The sequence below is a fragment of the Ambystoma mexicanum genome, chromosome 8 (assembly GCF_040938575.1).
Source record: "Ambystoma mexicanum isolate Mex_15411 chromosome 8, UKY_AmexF1_1, whole genome shotgun sequence".
Lineage (NCBI taxonomy): Eukaryota > Metazoa > Chordata > Amphibia > Caudata > Ambystomatidae > Ambystoma > Ambystoma mexicanum.
The window spans coordinates 376,576,553-376,596,923 of record NC_090929.1 but is presented as its reverse complement, the minus strand read 5'-3'; positions in this window follow the sequence as shown (position 1 = coordinate 376,596,923).

The window sequence follows — 20,371 nt, the reverse complement described above, 5'->3', positions numbered from 1 at the left end:
AGGTAATACGAGAATACTGTGTCTCTAATGGCAAGCCGATTGCAGGGAATCCTGCTCCATCCACTGTCTCGGGAAGATAACTCAGCAGCAATGTGCTTGTCTTGGAAGCAAGATGACACGGATCACATGGGTGTGATCCCCGGGTCCGCGCTTAGAAACCTCGGGGTATTAAGCACGTTATATATGACTTATCATATCACTCTGAGAGACACATTGGGTAGTGTGAGTGTGTAGAAGAAGGAGACTGACAAGCGAGGGGTAATTTTTTGACTATAAACTTGTATTTTATGTTAAAGAAAACAGTATATAAAATCTGTCCCTATCTCTATGAGGGGTTTTCCCGCCTCAAACTAGGCAACTAAAAGTCTGTCAGAATGTCCGTCCAAAAATAATATGTTCTCCGAATCCTAATCTTCCAACTCTAACACTTCAACTAACAGGTCGCGCTAATCAAAGTAAAGTTCCTTCAGCAGGAGAATGCCTCCCTTCTCCTGGTGTCTGGCTTCAGTTCCTCTCTTTATGATGGTTCCTTCAGTGTCCCTTCCAAACAACGCCAGGAGAATGAATCCCTTCCCCAGGTTTCTTTATCAAATCTCTCCAAGGCACTCCTTCTATATCATGATGGAACGTCTGTGTCAGTTAATTCATTTCTTTCCAAGAAAGACAACGGCTTTCTCTTATGTTTTGGTGTAAGACCTCTCTTTTACAGGTATTCCTTCTTAAACTTTACTTCATCAGTGGTGTATGATTGACCACTGCACCAGGGCAGATGACTCCTGCTGCATTCCTTCTGAATCTCTGCTTCAGCAGTGAAATGCGACTGACCACTGCGCAGAGGTAGATAACTCCTGATGCACCCCTTCTCAATCTCTGCTTCAGCAGTGATATATGACTGACCACAGCGCTGAGGCAGATGACCTCTGATGCTCTCCCTCTGAACCTCTGCTTCAGCAGTGACACATGACTGACCACTGCACTGAGGGCAATGATTCCCGATGCACTCCCTTTGAACCTCTACTTCAGTAGTGGTATATGACTGACCACTGCACTGAGGGAGATTATTCCTAATGCACTCCCTCCAAACTGCTGCTTCAGCAATGGTATATCACTGACCCCTGCGCTCCTTATGAATCTCTGCTTCAGCAGTGATATATGACTACCCACTGCGCTGAGGGAGACGACTCCCAATGCACTCCCTCTGAACTTCTACTTTAGTAGTGTTATATGACTAACCACTGTGCAGAGGGAGATGACTCCCAATGTGCTCTGTTTTTGTTGGGCTTCTTCCCGGACCCCTCCCAGTCTTCCCGCTATTCCTGTTATCTGGTAAGTCTTGGGGACATGGCTCCAGTGCTTCACAGGGTCGCAGGTGCCTTTTGCCTCTGTGGGTTTCCTGTGTGGCTCTGCAGCAGGTTGGTGGTCTCAGCATAATTTCTGAACCTCCTGATCCACCTTCCCATTGTCACTCCTCCGCCAAGTGATTTGGCTTTGAGCCAGATGTCAGAATCTTCTCGCACCATCTGGTTCCTCCCGTCTTTCTCCTGGATTTACTGCACTGGTCGCACTGCAGCCTTCAGTGTTTGAACTTCGCAGGTCTCATGTGCATCTCCCTGGCTTTCCCAAGGCATTCTTCCCTGTCAGTTTTCTCAGTTATTACTTTATTCTGTTGATTCCCGCCTTTCTCAATGCCAACACCTTTTTGGAAAGTCTCTGTGCCATTCATCATCACTCTAGTAAGCCACTTCGTCACAGTACTTCGGTGACTTTTCCTTTGGACACTCCTCATGCCCCGCGCACTCTTCTACATCTCAGTAAGTCTGCTATTTGTCATAGTCAGGGGTATATGGTTCTGCTGTCAATGGTGGAGGAAAAAGGTAACAATGAGGGTGGGGGTTTAGATGTTAATTTGGGCTTGTGGAGGCTTTTGCCCAGCTGGACGTCCTTATTGCCTGGAGGGGTGTCCCACCCTATGAGGTCCTCCCAAATATTGCTGCTTTTTTACATCTTGGTTGTAATAGTAAACAATATGGGTGTGCATTATATTCCTCACATTATGGTACGGCAACGTAACAACAATCAGACATGACAAAGACCATCTCCATGGTAACGCGTTTGACACCAATCATTAAGTCTATGGGCCTCATTACAAGGATGGCGGTAAGGATTTACCGGTACCGGTAAAATACCGGTACCGGTAAATCCTTACCGCCTTACTACGAGGTCCCTTTGCGGGTTGGGGGATTTAACGCCTGCTTTTTGCAGGCGTTAAAATCCAACCCGCAAAGGAACCTCAGAGCTAATTACGGCACCGCAAAATTGCGGTGCCGTAATTAGCGCCTTCCCCATTCCCATAGAGCCCTATGGGGCAGAAATGGGAATGGGGAAGGGCAATGGTGGAAGAGGGATTTACCGCCCCTCCAACCTTGGAATGGGGCGGTAAATCCCCTTTCCACCAAGGCGGTGCCGGTATTTTACCGGCATGAGCCATGGCGCTAATAGCGCCATGGCTCACCGCCTACCGTGTAATGAGGCCCTATGTATACAATTGAGTAGAGCGTTCTTATATTTATGAGATTTATACAAACACATTCCAGTACAAACCGCACATCAGAACTAGTTATAACTAGAACTATCATTCAATAGTTAGCATAATATTACACTCAACACCGAATACAACGTCATGACGTTGTCACGCTTGATGTGCCTAGCAATCTTATGTTGCTAAGGACGCTGACTTGACCACTCACATACGGCATACTGACACGGGTCTCGGAAGGAACGCTGAATGAATTGTAAGTGACAATTATTGTTTGCTGCAATGACACACAGACCTTTTACTTCAAAGGGACTGTATCTAATCAATACCATATCTTGCAGATCGTCTCCGTGTGACTCCCAGCACACAAGAAGGCTCATCACGACACGCGTACAGTGACTTTCAGAAGTCCGACCGCTCATTTTGCAGTTAATTAGATTTAGCCCTTTCCTTATTTAATACTTGTGATCCGAGGCGATAACAGACTATACTTGATCTATTTTGCACACGAAAGATTGGATGTTTGGTGGAAATTAGGAGGACTGATTGGACATCATAAGCGGTCTTTACTAGGTAAGGGAAGCCACATTTCAACATACACGGGTTGGAAAAGCATTTCTGCATTATGAACTTGTATTGACTAATTCGAGACTATCCTCACTTTTCGAGCCACAATGTCCCAAAGTTGAGCATGCACATGAGGATATTACTTCAGGATCCCTCATCACGGCCATTGGCCAGATATCTTCCAAAACTCTAAGGTGATTTAACAGGCTTCGGTTGTTTTACTTTAGCATGTATGATATTATTGAATACCTGTATAAGTTAATAGCGCATTGAATTGATGTTTCCTGTTTTTTCTTTTGTAAAACAGTTAGAATTTTATACACATAAAAAGCCCTGATGAAGGGCGGATATGGTCAAAAGCGTTGGGTACCACATTAAAAAGAAAAATTGTTTTATATGAAAGTTATTTGACTGTCAGTGTTTTTGAATGAAGATCTGTTAAAACCAAATTGCTTTTTTTTAAAATGACATTTTTGCCAGTAAAAGGTACACATTATATTTGAAAAACCTACATAACGGTTTGGCGGTCCTCCCACATATTACCACCCCTAGGGGCACTTTTGGGTAGTGGACTCACCTCCCTAGCCTCAGAAGTGATGAGACACTAGCAAATCATCACATAGCCCCCCCCCCCCTCCACTAATGTTTTCGGCTTCCCCATCTAAACCTTCGGCTCATTTAGGGTTCTTAAGATTTTTCCAATGACTATAGCCTAAACATTTATCCCAGACCCAAACTGTGTCTGCTATAAATCGATCCTCTTTCAGGTGTTAATAGGGGAATTTCTTAGGGAGGATTTTGAACCACACAAACTCAGGGTTTTGAGGTCCATTTGGCAAATCTGGGACACCCATTGGTGGAATTGAGGTACGTTACTACTGATGATTAATTATGCAGGTAGTTTAGTAAGTGCTGCCACTGTAATCCACACCTCCTTCCCCAGGATAGTAACTGGTATTTGTACAAAGGGATAGGTTTCAATATGGCGTTGGATACAGTGGACTTCTTGCCTTCTTGTTTCCTTTGAGCCCAAGGGAATTATCTCTGCTCTTAATGCACAGCTCTTGCTTCCACTATACAATTGGGCCCACACTATTTTCCCTTGAAGGATGGCGGGTATTTTATAAATGGCTTTGTTCCTCACATAGAGAAAAGTGTTTTTTTTTATTTTTTATTTTTCTTCTCCTTGCTAAGAGAACCATTTGAATCCTCTTTTACAGAATCTGTATTCTTGGCTGATGTTTGGGCATAGAGGATAGTAGGAAATGGCATCTGAGGACATTCTGCCTGAAAATCTAGGACAGTTTCAGCTTAGTTGGTGAAGGACATGAAGATTTTAAATTTAAAGGGCAATCCTTCGTGGCATGACCTATTGCTCTACACAAATAACATTTGTTGTCCATGACTGGAGGTTGTGGTACAAATGTTAATACCTATTCAGTCTGGTGATTCCCCCGAGAAAAAAGGGGATTTATTGATTTTGGGAACGTGTTGTGGCTCTACCCCAAATTAGTTAGTTGTTTCAAATTCCTCCAAGCCACATGCAGAGCATGATAGTTGGTTGTCCCGCCTCTTCCACTTCCAAGAAAGAATTATCAGGATGGGGTGACAGGGAGGCAGTACATTCAAGGGTCTCTCTGTCTCCTGGGTAGCGGGTATTTTAAGGCACTTGGGAGTGATATGATTTATCCTCCCCAAAGAGTTGGTGGATTCTGTTGTAGTTTTAGGGTGGTCCTATTCATCCTCCAAATTAATGATGGTCAAAAACATGTTTGCGTGTTCTTCCCAAATATGTTGTTGCTCTGGGTCCTCCCATCTTTTTCTCTGCTTTTCTTGACCACCAACCTTCCTCTTGTTACCTTAACAGGATTAGGGAAAACATTTAAAATGATAAACTTCATCTGTTCCCCACATGACAGAAGAGGTAGCACCCGCATAGCTTTCTTACCCATTAGTTTCTCAGGAGGTGATATATAGGCGGTTAAACTAGTAGGGAGGTCTATTTGGAAGTCTAAGGAGATTATAACCTTATCCCTGCTGGCAATCCAGTATTCACAGGGACAATAAAGCGTCTAACTATTCCCCTCTACCGTTTCCTAACCAGAGGAATGGCCTGGGAAGTGACCGGCAGAACGGCAAGTCCCATTCTGGTTCTTGGATAGCTGAGGGTATCACCTGTTTGTAGTGTTGAGATTCTAGATCTATTAGGAAATGGGCTGTAGCATTCTCTGCTTCTAGAGGGTATATTGGACTGGTAGAAAAGATTACATCGGCCAATTCTTTCTCAGGTTACCAGCATCCCACACCTGACACCATATTTGAGGGTGTAGAAGAAGGAGACTAACAAGGGGGGGTCATTATTGGGCTATAAACATTTATTTTATGTCAACAAAAACCTATCTGTCCCTATCCCTATGACAGGTTTCCCTGCCACACATTTAGGAAACTAAGGATCTGTCAAAATGCCCATCCAAAAATTATATGTTCTCTGTCCTTCTGTTAGGATCCTAATCTTCTAACCCTAGCACTTCATCTAAGAGGTCTTCAATCAAAGTAAAGTTTCTTCACAAGGAGAATGCCTCCCTTCTATTCGTGTCTAACTTCAATTCTTCTTGCTATGACGGTTCCAAACAAGGCCAGGGGAATGACTCCCTTCCACTGGTTTATTTATCAAATCTCTCCAAGACACTCCATCAGCATCATTTTAGAAAGTGTGTGTGTCAGTTCTTTCTGTTCTTTCCAAGAAAGGCAAATGTTCCCAGCCTGCTTTAACTTTTTCTTGTGTTTTGGTATACCACCTCTCTTTCCAGGTATTCCTTTTTAAACTTTACTTCAGCAGTGGTATATGATTGACCACTGTACATGGTGAAATGATGCCCGATGCACGCCTTCTTGAATCTCTGCTTCAGCAGTGATATATGACAGACCACTGTGCTCCTTTTGAATCTCTGCTTCAGCAGTGGCACATGAATGACCACCCCGCCGAGGGAGATGACTCCCGATGCACTCCCTCCGAACCTCTACTTCAGCAGTTTTACATGACTGACCACTGCGCCAGGAGAGATGACTCCCGATGTACTCTGTTTTCATTGGGTCTGTTCCCGAACCCCTTCAGGTCTTACTGCCATTTCCATTACCTGGAAATTCTTGGGGACACAGAGCTGGTGCTTCACGGGGTCACGGGCGCCTTTCAAGCCTCTTCGAGTTTCCTGTGTGGCTCCATAGCAGGTGCGTTGTCTCAGTGTTGCTTTTGGACCTCTGTTTCCACCTTCCACCACCAATTGAGTGAGCTCCGACCCTGCTCTTAGAATCTTCTTTCCCCATCTGGTTCCTCCAGTCCTCCTCCTGGTGGTTCCATGCTGGTTCCATTGCAGTCTTCAGCATTTGAAATTCCTGGGTCTTGTGTGCATCTCCCAGGATTCCCCAAGGTATTCTTCCTTGTCCTTTCTCAGTTCTTACTTTATTCTGTTGACCCCGCCCTCACGCAATGTCAAGACCTGTTTGGAAAGTCTCTGTAGCATTCTTCATGCCTCCAGTGAGTCACCTCATCAGAGTCCTTGGATGACTTTTCCTTTGGGCCCTCCTTATGCCTCTCACACTCGTCTTCATCTCAGTAAGTTTCCTATTTGCCATAGTCAGGGGTTTACAATAGTACATGGTTCTGCTGTCAATGGTGGAGGAAAAAGGTAACAATCGGGTAGGGATTTAGATGTTATGTTGGGGTTGTGGAGGCTTTTGTCAAGTTGGCTGTCCATATTTCCAGGAGGGGATTCCCCCATATTAGGTCCTCCCACATTTTATCACCCCTAGTGGGCCTTTTAGGTAGTGGCCTCACCTCCCTAGCCTCATAGGAAACGGCTCCCCACTGGGCTGAAGTGACGAAACCTGGCGAATCGTCATAGTAGATGCTGGACCAATCCAATCGACTGTGGGTTGGCCCCCTCATAAAAGAAGATTGTTTCGGCTGAACTGGTTGAATAAAAATGCTGAATGTGCGATTGGTGCGCATTCGGCATGGAAGAAATTACGGAAGCCCATAATACTGATCAAGGGGAGCAGGGGTTGCGGGGGCATCCCCGGCTCACCTTGTTCGGTATTATGGGCTGCTGGAGTTGCAGGGGTGTACCCTGCTTACATTGAATTCGCAGCAGCGTACAAACAACCAAAATCCCATAAGCTTCAGTTACAAAATAGGAACAAGTGGGCTTCACAATTTTGTAACTGAAGCTTTTGTGATTCGTTTTTTTTTTGTTGAAAATTTGGTTATATTGAAGTTTTACAATTATGACATAATTCAAAAAATAATGCAAACATTGATATATATCAAAGTGAGGTCACAACTTTCCCCCCCACCCCACCTCCTGCACCAGCCCCCCCCCATCCCATGCCATGGTTTAGTAGTCGATAACAACAACAGGGTCCAGCACATCATCTGAAGATGCAATGCGAGCATAGGGTTGCTTTCGAAAGAAAGACGGTGCTCAAAAAACAAGGTCCAACATATAAAAGTCACATTTCCTATAACAATCGATCTCTTCCCAGATTCGTTTTTTTAAACATAGATCCAAAGAAGGTGGGTAGTTCCTCCAACTCTACGTACTGTAATGCTCTTAACCCCTTCTACTATTTTACATCCACAGCAGTGCACAGAGAAACACCTTTCAATAAACACACAGTAATACATCTGGTCTTTTGTGAAGTTATTCTAGTCTACAAGAGATGCAAAATTTGCTTTTTTGGACTACTTGAATCCCCACTCGTCATGACAGCACAACAACTGGAAACGCATAACATGCATTTTAACAGCAGCAATTTGCTGCGGTGCATTTTCATTTCCTATGAACGACATTAACCGTTCTCTTGTGCTTTTCCAAAATTGCAAAGAGCTAAACAGTTGTTTAGTAAACAAACCATGAACCCCAGGTCTTCAATGGCAATAAGATGTCAAATTTGCAGATTTAACCAAGTAGGATGTTCAGACATGTTTGCCTTTAACCTTAGTCTGCCCAGATAATAGTGACATTCAGTGGTGCCTTGATGTATTTTCCATACATGTCCACCATGTGAAAGGCACATTGTATTTCTTTTGTACGTGAGAGAAAATGAGCTAACTCAATGGTGCCATTCCTAGCAGGCTGCATTTCCCATGGGGTGGAGGAACAATAACTTATTCACACTATGAGCAGGTGGAAAACTATTCATTGGAATTCTACCATCTGAGGATATTGCAGTTCCCAGGGGCTAAGTTTGAAGATCACAACCATGTTGACCTACTTGTGATCTATTATGCCATTGTGGTCTGAACTAGCTAATTTCGCTCCAATTAAATCCTATATCCTTTCTCAACATTTTGTATTCCCTCTTGAACTCTAGAGACAGCAGTGCAACCAAGAGGCTTTTGCAACTCATTATGACAGAGTTATGCAGAGATGGAGAGCTATTCCTATAATATATTTGGAGCCTATCCTTCCAGCTTTGGGGCAGTCAATTCACATGTCATTTAATGATTCTTGCCAAAGTCATGCCTGTCACATAAAAGTGGGTAGGGCGGTGCCAGAGAATGTGCCCCTCAATGGCATTAATTGCTGAAGTGTGATTTAGCTTCCCCCAACTGATGGGCATTCGGCCATGCAAGAATTATATCCCTGCATGAGGGACTGCTTAATCCCTGTGTGCCTGCACAAATGGCAGAAAAACAACAGGGCTACCAACAATGATAGGGTGGTAGAGCTAGTGGAGGAATCAAGACCTTGCTGGTTGATGAAGCCACACGCATTGGTGCTTGGGCAGGCTGAGGGGGTGGGGAACTGCTTGTGATGTGGTGTGTTTGGGACTGACAACTGGCAGGTGTGTCCTTGCTATTACCACTGCTGAAGAGTGCAGTGGAAACTGGGTCACTGGAAGCTGGCATGTGTGCCGGATGAGTGAGACTATGCTTTCATTCTACGTGGCTGTTTTTTTTTTGTGATACCCAATGCATCCCCCATTGATACGTTGCATAGGTTGCATATAACAGTGACCTCCTCTCCATGTTCTCCCCTCTAGCATTATATAGTGTTCCCAGTCCATGACAAGGTGGGCATGGTCAGGGCCCGGGATGTCCTCTGTTCCACCTGACACTTGACAACGGATTCCTGTTCTTGCCTTGACTTCCCCCACCTACAAGAACAGGTACAGATACCTCACCCTCTTCTTCCTCCTGGGGGAATCACTGCTTTCTCCGTAACTTCTTTTATTCCTATCTTTTCTCTCTTCTACGACACCACCACCTGCATTGTCTCCTTGCCTGGCTCTGGGCAGCAGTACACCTCTGCTACCCCCTCTCCCTGCATTACCATCATCCCCTCTCCAACTCAAATGTAATTAAGCCATTGTCCAGCAACTACAATGGCCTTATTGTGCATTCTCAGAACTTACATGGCAGTTATCCTCTGTCATGTCTACTACCACCTGCATAAGGACTCACTGCAGCAGCCTTGCCTGCACAACCTCTACCATATCTTCCTGTGGCATTAGGAAGCCCTCCTTTGTGATCTGCCCTGCCTCCTCCTTCATCTACCCATGCCAGTTACAAACCCTTCATCAGCTCTGCCTCCTGTTCTCTTCCTGAGCTTCTCCCCCAATAACTCTCCCACCTCAGGCAACACACCCTTGTCTGTCGGCTTTTGGCACCAACAGGGTTCTCAACCACAACATTCCTCCCTGAGACCTCCTCCTGGCAGTCAATATCCTCGTCCCTTGAGAAGTCAAACTTCTCTTCCACCTCCAAATCCCTACCCCGCTTCATCATTACAATTCCATCCTTCTTAGGGAGGAATACACACTAAAATATAGTGAATGACTAGGTCAAACTAATGGATTCAGATAGGATTCTCAGCCATGTGAAGGAAGGAGACTAGTACATAAATTGAAAGGGTTTACCTTTTTCGGTTTTCACAAAAACACAGGAATACAAAAGGTGACAGTTGCTTGTTTTAATTAAAGGCAAATAGAACAAGGGAAATGGGCTTTTTTAATCTTTTTGGGAATAGTTGTCAATTTACCAAAATGTTAGGAGTAACAGAAGTGATGCCATATGCCTGGTGGCATTTGATGATATTTGATCTCAAAGACAGCACAGGAAGTGATATCATTTGACATTTGACAATACTGGCGTTAAAGAATGATCCCTCACTGAAGTAAAACACATACCATATCCATACATGAACACTGGCCGCAGTCTGACGCTGAGATCCCGTGCTCCACTTTGTTCACATGTAGCACGTGCTGAGTGCTAACCCTAACACCCGTTTATTCTGCGCCCGAGGCCAGATCTAGTGCTCACCCGTGGCCTCAGAGCCCCTCTGGCAAAAATGGGAGAATAATATACCAAAGAGGTGCATCATTGAATCAAAGAGACCGTTTTGGGGGTGCATGTGACCTGCTTCTCTGCTCCTGTTAGAATCTACCCGAGCTGTGCCTCTGTGACTAGAGGCTGAGCCCGGGGCTGAGACAGGGGTACCAAAGTAATTGCCAGGCTGCTAGCAACTGCTTCCTCTGGAGACCTCCAATTGACATTGCTGTTTTTGGGGCTCCACCAAAGAAAAAGGAACACGGAAAAGCATAGGAACAACTTTTTAGGGTGAGGGAAAGTAAGGGTAACATGGAAAGACAAACTGAAGTGGGCAAATAGAGATTAACCAACAAGCATTAAAATCTATCTAATGCTGTGTCAAGAAGACCACTAAACTACTGCAAATTGTACCAAAGTCACACATGTATTCTAGGCTTGCCCTGCAACTCCTGATCCTACAGCCTATCAAACCTATACATAGAAAGCGAAAATGATTTGATCCTTTGAAAAGAACGCCGAGAACACCAAATATCTCTAGATAATTCAGTGAATCTTATTGGCCCACTGACAGATACCCATCTTACCGAACCCGCGGGAGAGGTTGGGGCACTGTTGCTGGCTGCCAATGAAACCAGTGGGCTCCTGCTGGACCTCCGAATATTGAAGCGCAAATTCAGGTGCAACAATGAAAGTTCACCCAGCCTTACTTAAGAGGGGCAGTGCCTTCTAAACACTAGTGGAAACCCGAAATGAAACTGGTAGGGTAAGGACGTCTGCCAGATCAGAGAACACCAGACAGGGGAGACAGTGGGAAACATACAAGTCAAATCTCACCTTCCCTGGAGTGTGCCGATAGGTCTAGCCATGAACCCCACCTGAAGAATAGGGTGTTTGAGGTGACACAGATTTCTCAGGTCCCACTCAGGGTCCCAGCCCTTTGTACCTCTTCAAAATCTGTGTGATCCATTGATGTCTCTTGTTTTGAGGTGATTGCCGGGGCTGTGTCTTCCTTTTTGATTTGTGGCGAGCTTCATTGCCTCAACACATTTGGAAGCTGAAAATGACAGCGTGTTAGTGTGATAAAAAACACCAAGCCTAAATACACATACACTCACCAAGCATTAGTTAAGTTTTGCACTCAGCAAACTTCAGAGACACTGGACCTAACTTCAGAGAGAACATACCAGTGCACACAATCCATAAACCACAGCCTACCACACACAAACCCCATGAAACACACGCCAACACAACCCTCCAGGCATGCAACAAACAACCATGGCACTGGACTCCCCCTTATGGATACAACAAACCAGTGCACATGATAATACTTCCACTGCTAACCCCACATGATTCACACACCAACATAAACATTAATACACAATCAAAGTACTGAGTCTTAACCTTGCGGTTACAAGAAGCCGAGCCGCACAACCAAATTGCACACAAGACAATGCACACAGACCACGGTTTCTCCTGGTTCTGAACCTATCCGATCATCCTATCCTCACGGGGACACCCCGCCCTCTTTTGTTGCAGAGCCACGTGAGCGCCTGGAGACCGCCCCTGGGTGGTAGCGGTGGCCGGTATAAGTCAACATAACATAATTCTTTTTGTTTTTTATTATTTAATTTAGTTGTCATAACAACTGTTCAAATTTTATCTCACATATTTACATCATACTTTTACTTTAACAGGAATACATACTAATATAACCAAAATACAAAATGAACATACATATTAAAAAATACATGGTCATCACTTTAGCCATATTAATCCAACAAATAATAAAAATTCAACTTTCATATTACTCTCAGTTTCATAAAATAAGCATCATATAGAGAAACTGCTTCATAGTACATGCAGCTACTCACCCTAGACCAAAACCAACAGCACCATCATAATCAGGGGCTTTGATAACAGATACAGATAATTTCCTTTTATTTATATTTAGAATCAGGGTTTCACCATCTGTAGGTATTGGACAATGGCTATCTGAACCCTTGAACGCGTACTTGAAAACAATATTTGCCACATCTGATCACTCGTCGTATAATTCTGAAAAGTTATCACCCCATCAAAACATCTTGCCGGAACTTCCTTTAGGGCTTCACACTCTACTATTAAATGTTGGAGGGATTCCCTTTGATGCTGCAACTCACAATATCTACAAAAACCTTGATCATGAGACAGTGTTTTTCTTCTACAAAGCACGTCATGTGTTTTCCATAAGTTTAATCTAAACCTTAGGTAACCCATGAGCACTTTTTGTGATGGACTTTTCAGCAAATAGCTCACCATGACTCCATACTTTTTCATTCCAAATAGGAATATGTTGAAGTCTTTATATTGGGCACACTTCTCTAAGTTCTCAGACCAATCTAGCCTATAGATTTTGGATTTGGCCGTATCTGGGTTCGATATCAACATCTCCATAGGGACATCTGCCAATTTATCCAGTACATGATTTCTCCACTCCACTGCAAATTGACCTCTAGATTTCATCAGCTGATAAGATACTACCTCTAAAATGGTGTTACTTTTTAGACCCAGAAGGCATTTGCGGAGAAATGCACACTGCTTCCACAATACCTGTGAGTACATAGATGGAAGACCATGTTCATGACGTAGAATAGCGATAGGGACACTATTTGGCAGGTATAATATCTGTTTCCAATACAACATCTCTAAAACATCCCAATAGTTCCTTTTTTTTTTGCATAAATCCTTCCACCCATATAGCATCATTGGGATCACCTTCATTTTGTAAAACAATGATATATGTTTTAAGGAGAATTTCCCATATTTATTCATTAGAATCCGTGATTGCGAGATAAGGTGCTGAAGTTTATTCCTTACAGCAAGTCCCTCCACCTTCTTGTTTATCACATTATTAATGGATGCCCCCAGATATTTATAATGAGTTACACTTAGGATAAGAGTATCTTGTAAGTTCCATGTATACCTCGAGCTCTTTCCAATAGTCTTGCTACCACATCTCATTATTTGGGATTTTGCAGTGTTAATTTCAAGATTATTTGTTTGTTCATTCCTCCTCAACTGGACACGCATTCGTTGGAGGCCTTGTGGTGTTTGTGATAGCAGTACAAGGTCGTCTGCATAAAGCAGATACACTATTTTCTGGTCTCTAAGTCTCAGAGGATCCCCCATACAATTATTGAAAACCTCACCCAAATCCATTATAAAAAAAATTAAACAATAAGGCTGCTAAGGCACAACCCTGTTTTAGACCACGATGGGTCTCAAAATGGGGCGACAGCTTCCCATCCATGGTAATACATACTCGCATTGATGTATTTGTATGAAACAGAATTATTAGCGACAAGAGAGATTCAGGGCATTCATATTGCTTTAATTAATATAATATAGCTTACCACAAATAAAAATGCTATAATCTGGAAGCCTGAGGCAAAAGAGCAGGCATGCATTTAGTAGCTGCCCCCATATCCATTGGCATGGGGTTCTAAAGATTATCCTTTAGGCAGGAGAAGGGCAGAGCAGCCCAGATGATGCGGGAGAGCCAAGACCTCAGGAAGGGTGAAAGGAAGCAGAAGAATCAAGGGGGAGATTTTCTCAATTTATATCAGAGCCTTTTGTTCTGCAGTACTTTTTCTGAAACTGATTTGTTTGTACATAGAAATCGGAAGTGCATGTTGCTTCTCCTCTATGCTTCTCAAAACGTTTTGCAGTTGGGTTACTGGATTTGTATTGAAAATCCATAAAAGGAATGCAGGATAACTAGATAGAATATAAACTGGCCGTCCAGGATTTGTTCATATGAGCAGCTTTAAATGGGCTGAGTTGCGCTCATCTGCAGCTCCTCACACGTGCAACCGCCCTAGCATTACACAGCCCTTCCATTCTAGGCACATAGGAATGTAGCGTTATTGCTACTAACTTGTACAGTCACCTCTATTGTTGCATGTGTCTGTTGTATTTAATGCACTGCTTGATATTGCATTGCAAAGTTGGACCTGTTCCCTACAGGGATGCTCCCCCAGACTGCCGAAGTGCTTCGATGCCATGCCAATAGCAGTTGAGCACTTTCCAAATGTTGCATAACGTAACACAAAAACATGAATGTTGCCCTTGAAATCCGGTTAACTAAATCATGACAAGCACTCACGCAACAACAGTGCTGTGACAGTATCCATTTATGGAGACGCATATTCTGCTCGCATGCAGACTTCCGGGCCGTGTAAGAGCTTGCGTGGTAGAGTTTACAGATGAAATTGAGTGGGCGCAAAGGCCGACACTTATCTCTGAGGGATCGAGAGCCTCGCTGATTCACCCACTGGCTGGCGGAAGGAAATTATTAGCAGAAGCCTCTCTATCCTGTCGGAGTAAAGTTCTGGGCTAATCCACCCTAATCTCTTTTTTGTAAGTGCTTTCGATGGAATAGTTTAAGAAGTTACATTGTTTTGGGGTTTTAAACTACTGGCACAAGCACACTTCCAGGCCCTAAAAGACCATGCTAAACTGTAGCTTTTAATCCATTTCAATTGCCTTGTTGTTATACCGCCTCCTACTGCACAATGAAGGAACTCATATGCACTAACAAGTGGCCATGAGGTAATATGTCTGCCCAATTTAAAACTTTGAAATGAATCCTTCCTATCTCTTTCTATATATATATATATATATATATGTATATTCTATAGTGCGGCGGTCACCGGACTATAGTTGAGTATCAAGTTACAATGGAAACCCGAGAATGGAATTGCTAATAATTTGTGACTTGCATGACGGATTTGGCTGATGTTCTGCAAATAAAATGTTTGTCACAGGCACCCCCAGGCTGAACATTCTGGGAAAGATCCGTTAAAAAAAGAAAACATTAAGAAAGCAAAAAAATGCTGTTTTCGGCCTACTCCTATTGATTGCCCCATAGAGTAAATTTCAACATTTCTGCATAGTACACAGCACACAGCAAAAACCGCTGGACGCAATGGGAGCAGGTACGTATCAACTTGGGCACCAAGCATTGACTCGATTTCCAGGAGTGGCCTGGGGTTATTCTGTCCAGTAGTAAAAATATTTGACGAAGAAGGGGGTGCAACCTTCTCCCAAAATATAACAATATTTGTGTCCCAGAATGCATCAGCGAGGCTTTTCAGAAATGAAAAAGCTGCCATTTTTTTTTGCTCGATGCGAGAGATAACTGCGGGTATAACGGGTATAACCGGGGTTCGCTGAAAACGAAAGTGGAAATCATGTCATTTGGACAAGGAAAAGGGGTGAAATGGCATCAAGCTAGAGGTGGGGAGGGGAAAAGAGGACAACATGTGAAAATGGGCAGTTGGGGAGAGTTGTGGACCAAGTTCAGAGCTTGAATGTTTTCGCATAGCTGGGGTTATCCGACAGGATACCACCGTTATAATAGAAGCGATCGAGAATGAAAGTGCATCACACGAAACAAGTTTTTTTCTGATAACAGCAGTTATCTGTAGTACATTGATAACCTCGGTTATTGGAAAAAGGGTTTTCAAAAGAGGGAGAGTAAAAAAAAAGATTAAGACAAAAAAGTGGAATGTTACAGTGACAGTGAGGCGAGGGTGTAATGGGAAGGCTATGTCTAGTGGGTTACTTTTAGGAACCGATTGGTGCAACATGGAAAGTGTACATGACAGAAGGCCATGGCTAGTGGTCCCCAAAGAAACCTATTGGGGCAACATGTAAAGGAGCCATGGCGAAAGAGCATGGCAGCCATGGCTAGTGTGCCCAAAAGCCCAAAAAACACTAGTGGTGCGGCGCACGGTCGAAGGGCAGGGCCAATGGCTAGTGTGCCCATTTCAGAAACATATTGGAGCAATATGTAGAGTTAACACAGGCGAAAGTCATGACAAGTGGAACTGGAAGAAAGATATTGGGGCAACATGCAGAGGGGCCATGGCTGGGGCCTGGCTAGAAGGCCCGAAAGACATGTATAGTGGCCATGGCCAAAGGCCGTAGCCACCTAGTGGGTCCTAAAGAAACATATTGAGGAACATGTACAATGGACATGGCCGTAGAGCGGCCACGGCCAAAGGCCATGGCTAGTGGGATTGGAAGACATGTATAGTGTGGATCCAAAAAAAACATATTGGGGGGCCACATACAGTGGGCCTGGCCTAAGGACATGGCTTGTGGCCCTGTAGTGTTTTAAAATATTCAGTGGGCATGGCTGAAGGCTCTGGCCAGTGGGCCCGAAAGAAACATATTGGGGGAACATGTACAGTGGACACGACAGCTGAAGGCTGTGCCCACTGAGGCCCATAAAAAACAATGGTAAAACAAAACCCTTGAAATTCACTGAAAAACCCTTAGTTAAGGTGCAGTTAAGTTGCACAGATTTAGCGCAACAAAATCCTTGAAATTCAGAGGATGTGGGAAGTCATGACCAGTTTAACTCAGCATGTTCCTGTTGCAAAGCCCATGCGCTCATACATGTCATAAGAGAAGGGATTCACAATAACATACAAAAAGGAATTATGGGGGACATAGCATTATGGGGGACATCAACAGGAACGTGCTGAGTTCAGCTGGCCATGACTTCCCACATCCGATGAATTTCAAGGGTTTCGTTGCGTTAAATCTGCTCAATTTAAATGCACCTTAACTAAGGTTTTCAGTGAAATTTATATAACATATATATATATATATATATATATATATATATATATATATATTACACAGCCACGGTAGTGGCTGTGTAGTTATGGTTAAGTTGCTGTTTCCATAGGAAGAGCACTTTTTGGGCGGTTTATAACTTTGCTCTCCCTGGACGAATCTTCACCAAACTTTCCAATAAAAGTATATGGGTCACTCTGAATTGTTTGCAAAGTTCGGTGAGGTTTGGTCCAGGGGGGGCAAAGTTATAAGGGGGGTCCCAAAACTTCTTTTTTTCCCATAGACTGAATGGGGAAAAACATCTGCTCACGCCTACAGCCCAAACTGCTGGGCGGATTTTCACCAAATGTGGACCAGGAGCAGTGGCTTGGTCCCGAAAGCGTGCTTTTGCAAATTTGGTGAAAATCTGTCCAGTAGTTTTTTTAAAAATGACCAAGAAGTAGGTCACAAAAAATTAGTGATATCTATTTTCGGTCCGCGGACACACTTTCCCGTTTGCTCCGCGGACAGTGTCCTGATTGGCCAACCGGCTTGCGTCATGTCCACGGACATGCAACGTGTTCGCTGATTGGACGGTGAAGAGCGTGAAGCATGTCAGATTTTCGGGAACGCCCGCCATCTTGGATTCACGGACATCCGCGGACAGCACGGTGAAACTTGGTGGAAAAATATTATTTAGTAGAGTGTGTTGGTGTGTAAGACTGTTTGGGGAGGGTGGGGGAGTAAGAGATGGGTTAAATGTTGTATTTATTTAGGTGGTAGACCCCCCTGTTGTGTTCGCTTTATCCGCTGACAACACAGATGTCCTGAAATGTTCTAAATAAATGAAATGGGGGTGTTCTGAGGACAGTACGTCCGTACGTATGGTTCGTAGTCAAGTTGAAACTGTTCTAAGAACACACGCGGTGTACTGATATGTTCGAAAATAGACTAAATGGGTGTGTCTTGAGGACGGTATGTCTGTCCGTACTGTTCGCAAGCAAGTTGAAACTGTTCTAAGAACACATGAAGTGTCCCGGGATGTTCGTTAATAAACAAAATGGGGGTGTCCTGAGGACGGTATGACTGTTCGGTTCGCGGGCAAGTTGAAATTGTTCTAATAACGGATGATGTGTTCTAGGATGTTCGTAAATAAATAAAATGGGGGTGTCCTGAGGACGGTATGTCTGTTTGTTTCGTTCGCAGGCAAGTTGAAACTGTTCTAAGAATACATCATGTGTCCTGGGATGTTCGTCAATAAACTAAATGGGCGAGTCCTGAGGAAGGTGGATGTTCGTCAATAAACAAAATGGGGTGTCCTGAGGACGGAATGACTGTTCGTACTGTTCGCAATCAAGTTGAAACGGTTCTAAGAACACATGAAGTATCCTGGGATGTTCGTCAATAAACAAAATGGGAGTGTTCTGAGGATGCTACATCTGTCCGTATTGTTCGCAGGCAAGCTGAAACTGTTCTAAGAACACTCGCGGTGTCCTGAAATGTTCATAAATAAAGGAAATGGGAGTGTCCTGAGGACGCGGTCCGTATTGTTCGCTGGCAAGCTGAAATTGTTCTAATAACAGGTGATGTGTCCTAGGATGTTCGTAAATAAATACAATGGGGGTGTTCTTAGGATGTTATGTCTGTTCGTTTCGTTCGCAGGCAAGTTGAAACTGTTCTAATAATACATCATGTGTCCTTGGTTGTTCTTCAATAAACAAAATGGGGGTGTCCTGAGGATGGTGGATGTTCGTTAATACACAAAATGGGGGTGTCCTGAGGACGGTATGACTGTTCATACTGTTCGCAAGCAAGTTGAAACTGTTCTAAGAACACATGAAGTGTCCTGGATGTTCGCAAGCAAGTTCGAAAATAAACAGAATGGGGGTGTCTTGAGGACGGTATGTCTGCCCATACTGTTCGCAAGCAAGTTGAAACTGTTCTAAGAACACATGAAGTGTCCTGGGATGTTCGTTAATAAACAAAATGGGGGTGCCCCGAGGACGGTGTGACTGTCCGTACTGTTCGCAAGCAAGTTGAAACTGTTCTAAGAACACATGAAGTGTCCTGGGATGTTCGTCAATAAACAAAATGGGAGTGTTCTGAGGACGGTATGTCTGTTCGGTTCGCTGGCAAGTTGAAATTGTTCTAATAACAGATGATGTGTCCTAGAATGTTCGTAAATAAATAAAATGGGGGTGTCCTGAGGACGGTATCTCTGTTCGTTTCGTTCGCAGGCAAGTTGAAACTGTTCTAAGAATACATCATGTATCCTGGGATGTTCGTCAATAAACAAAATGGGGGTGTCCTGAGGATGGTGGATGTTCATCAATAAACAAAATGGGGGTGTACTGAGGACGGTATGACTGTTCGTACTGTTTGCAATCAAGTTAAAACTGTTCTAAGAACACATGAAGTGTCCTGGGATGTTCGTCAATAAACAAAATGGGAGTGTTCTGAGGACGCTACATCTGTCCGAAGCAAGCTGAAACTGTTCTAAGAACACACGCGGTGTACTGAAATGTTCATAAATAAAGGAAATGGGAGTGTCCTGAGGACACAGTCCGTATTGTTCGCTGGCAAGTTGAAACTGTTCTAAGAATACATCATTTGTCTTGGGATGTTATTCAATAAACAAAATGGGGGTGTCCTGAGGACGGTGGATGTTCGTACTGTTCGCAAGCAAGTTGAAACTGTTCTATAACCACATGAAGTGTCCTGGGATGTTCGCAAGCAAGTTGAAACTGTTCTAAGAACACATGAAGTGTCCTGGGATGTTCGTCAATAAACAAAATGGGAGTGTTCTGAGGACGGTACATCTGTCCGTATTGTTCGCAATCAAGCTGAAACTGTCCTAAGAACACTCGCAGTGTCCTGAAATGTTCGTAAATAAACGAAATGGGAGTATCCTGAGGACGCTGTCCGTATTGTTCGCTGGCAAGTTGAATCTGTTCTAAGAACACTCATCATGTCCGCGGACATTAAAGGTGCCCATATGGCATAGTCGAAATGTTTGACTCTATGGGTGTGATATGCTGTGGTGGTTTTGGCCAGGGCATAGAGTCTTGGGAGCATGGCCATATTTGGAAAACAAAATCAAAATATCGAGGCTGAGTACCCCAAAAGGAAATACACTGAACACAGGTTACAAAGGAACATACAAAGATCTTTAATTTATACTGAATCAGTTACAAAGAACAAAACAAAATCAGATAGCTATCGGCCCTCAGTACAACACAGTGAACTCCAGCGTGGTTCGGTGTGTTCAGTGAGAGACGCTGTACATTAGAATTCGTCGCTCTTTTATATCATTTGCGAACTTGATGTCC